Source organism: Suncus etruscus, chromosome 13 (assembly GCF_024139225.1).
Source record: "Suncus etruscus isolate mSunEtr1 chromosome 13, mSunEtr1.pri.cur, whole genome shotgun sequence".
Classification (NCBI taxonomy): domain Eukaryota; kingdom Metazoa; phylum Chordata; class Mammalia; order Eulipotyphla; family Soricidae; genus Suncus; species Suncus etruscus.
Genome location: NC_064860.1, coordinates 42,413,477 through 42,416,885, shown reverse-complemented (window position 1 = coordinate 42,416,885; position 3,409 = coordinate 42,413,477). Strand labels below are relative to the sequence as shown.

Below are 3,409 nucleotides of genomic sequence, written 5' to 3'. Positions count from 1 at the left end.
AATAAATACATATTATATTTATATATAGTTAGTATCTAACTAAGGGTTTGTAAACATTATTTTTGTTGTTGTTGTTTTGTTTTTGTTTTTGTGTCACACCTGGCAGTGCTCAGGGGTAACTCCTGGCTCTACACTCAAAAATAGCTTCTGGCAGGCTCGGGGGACCATAGGGGATGCTGGGATTCAAACCACTGTCCTTCTGCATGCAAGGCAAATGCCCTATCTCCATGTTATCTCTCAGCCCAATATTGTTAATTTGGGGGGGGGGGCTTCCAGTGAAGACCAGAAGGCCTTCTGGACAAATTCCAAAAGAGCTGTAACACTAACATTGTTAATTTTTTAAAAAACAACAACAAACAAAAGAACTCCTGGCTTCTTTTATCTTTTGCATAATTTTCTTCATTTCTTATTTCATTAGTTTCTTCTCTAAATTTTTTTGGGGGGCAACACTCTGCAGCACGTAGGGGTTACTCCTGGCTCTGTGCTCAGAAATCACCCCTGGCTTGGGGACCATATGAGATGCCAGGGATTGAACCTGCATTTGTCCTGGGTCAACGATGTGCAAGGCAAACACCCTACCACTGTGCTACCACTCTGGCCCTCTTCTCTAATTTTTATTATTTTCTTCTTTTACTTACTTTGGGGTTCTTTCATTATTCTTTTTCTACTTTTCCTGGCTCCAAGGCTTAGTTAATTATTTTGAATTTTTTCTCTTTTCTGATGTAAGTTAATATTGTTATGAAGTTCCCCCTTGTACTGTGTCCCACAGGTTCTCAAAGTTTAAGTCTTCATTCTTGTTCATTTCAAGAAAACTTTATTTATTCTTCTTTTTCAATTTTCTCTTTGATCCAATGATTGTTTAAATGCATGTCGCTCAGTTTCCAAATTTGATCTTTCATGCTTTTCTTTAATATCTACTTTTATGCCATTGTAGTCTGAAAAACAACTTAACATGATTTTTATTTGTGACTTTATAGGTATTTTAATTGTGCCCCCGAATATGGTCTATCCTGGAGAATGTTACATGTACACTGAAAAAAAAAATGTGTATCCAACTATTTAAGGGTAGAGTGTCCTGCATCTGGGATCCTTTTAAAAAGATACTAATTTTCTTCATGGGGACTCCATCCTTATGAACTGATCACCTCCCTCATCCCACTCCCAGATACACAACATAAGAGATTAGGTATTCAAATGTGGATTTTGGGGATGCAAATACTCACTTTTTAGTACTTGGTTTGGCAGGAAAAGTCACATATGAGGTGAAATATGGAGGGAAGATACGAGTGGCCAGACCAGGAAGGGTTTTTGTCACCAAGTTAAAGAGTTCAAGTTTTATTCTTTTTTTTTTTTTTTTTTAGGCACACCCGTTTGACACTCAGGGATTACTCCGGCTATGCGCTCAGAAATTGCCCCTGGCTTGGGGGGGACCATATGGGATGCCAGGGGATCGAACCGCTGTCCGTCCTATGCTAGCACTTGTAAGGCAGACACCTTACCTCTAGCACCATCTTCCTGGCCCCCAAGTTTTATTCTTAAGCCAATAAGAGGTGAGGTGTTTAATGAAGAAGTCATGGGTGTTGTTTACAGATCTCACGGCTAATATAAAGATAACGATCAGTGTTGTCATATATCTGGGTGCAGAGAAACTATGAGAAGGGCTTTGACCATGACCTGGGAGAAAGAAGTGGGGTGATGTCTTGAACTGGGATTACTGAGGCACTGTGGTGAGGTATCTGGGAGGTAGAATCAACAGGTGTGGAAGGTTCATGGTGAAGGGGAATGAGGGAAATGGAATTATCAGGAATGATCAGGATTGGAGGAAGATTTAAGAGGTTTTGGTCCATAGGCAGATTACTGAGTTGAGGTAGTTAGTGGGTGAAGAAATCTTGGATGAAGATGATGAATTGATTTTTTTGTATAATTCTATGCACTGGACATGTTTTAGTTTTGTAAACATTTGTACAGATTCAGGGATCCACCTTGTGATATTTCCTACTTGTTGAAGAATATTACATGCTAATTATAATATAAAAAGTTGCTAATTAATAGTCTTTACAGTTATGAAGAAGAATATGTTTCCACAACTCTATAAAAAACTTCATGCCTCACTTTCAAATATCTGTGAAGGACCTACTATGTATGATAGCCTCCAATTTCACTTACCAGATTGTTTACCACTCCAGAATCCATGAGTGAGATTGTCTCAATTATTTTTTATTCCGTTGTTACCTAGCATACGGGACTTGAAACATTGATGGCATATAAATAAAGAGTTATTGCATAAAATTTAATCTGATTTTCTCCCAGCAGAGTTGTAAACATGTGGTGTTCAGCTTTAGAGACCATTAGAATAAAATCCTGCTTTTGGAGCTTTATATAAGTGACCTCAGAAAAGTTACTTAACTCAGTGAAGCTTTGGATTCCTATTGATAGAGAGATAAAAATTCATAGAAGGGCAGATGTAAAATTACTCTCAGGCACCATATTTCCAAGCCCCGGTAAATGAGTCTGAAGCAGAGTCATGCATGAAATAATCCAGACCAGGCATAGGGTGAAACATATGTAGTCTGGCAATCTTTTACCTCGTATGGAAGTGAGATGCTTACCAGAAGTGTCTTTTTATTGAGTACCAGACACCACCCTGGTGGGGCATTAAGGACAGAGTATGGACAGAGAGATAGCTCAGGCTATCCTGAGTCAGTCCCACCCAGGTTTGCATGTAAGACAATCTCTGTTTGGGGGTAAATCCAAATTGTAAACAGATACAAAGGAACCAGGGATGATATTTGTTTTGGTTGAAACTACATTGTAAACAAATTGATATAAAGAAACAGGGATGAGCTTTGTTATGAGTAAAACAAGGTACAATCTAACAGGCAGATATAAAGTATCTCAATTATATAAAACAGAAAACAGGTGCACTGTATTTTCTTTCTCCTACTCTTCCTTTTAGTACATTATAGAACAAATTGTCCCCTAGATTGCTACTGATAAGTGTTCTAGAAAGTTGAATTTTATGATCAAAATAATTAAGAAGGTGAATCTTCTCTCAAAAATTATGTAAAATGCTTGCAAGTGAGTTTTGAGTGACTTTTTTTTTGTATGAGCTATGACAGGGCTAAGAGCATCTCTTGTACAAATGCAAAGTAAATATATTCTGTTCTTTTTCTTCTTTTTCTCCTTCTCCCTCCTCTTCTTTCTCTTCCCCCTCCTTTTCTTCTTCTTCTTCTTCTTCTTCTTCTTCTTCTTCTTCTTCTTCTTCTTCTTCTTCTTCTTCTTCTTCTTCTTCTTCTTCTTCTTCTTCTTCTTCTTCTTCTTCTTCTTCTTCTTCTTCTTTCTTCTTCTTTTAATCATATCTTTATTTAAGCACCTTGATCAGAGACATGATTGTAGTTGAGTTTCATAT

At 37.5% G+C, this 3,409-nt stretch overlaps 1 non-coding gene across 1 annotated transcript; it reads right to left on the bottom strand.

Annotated features, from left to right (window-relative positions):
* Positions 1–263: 263 nt before the first annotated feature.
* On the bottom strand, positions 264–325 carry LOC126026928 (U7 small nuclear RNA). The gene has a single exon (XR_007502114.1). It is a non-coding gene; the product is annotated as a U7 small nuclear RNA (small nuclear RNA).
* Positions 326–3,409: the final 3,084 nt, after the last annotated feature.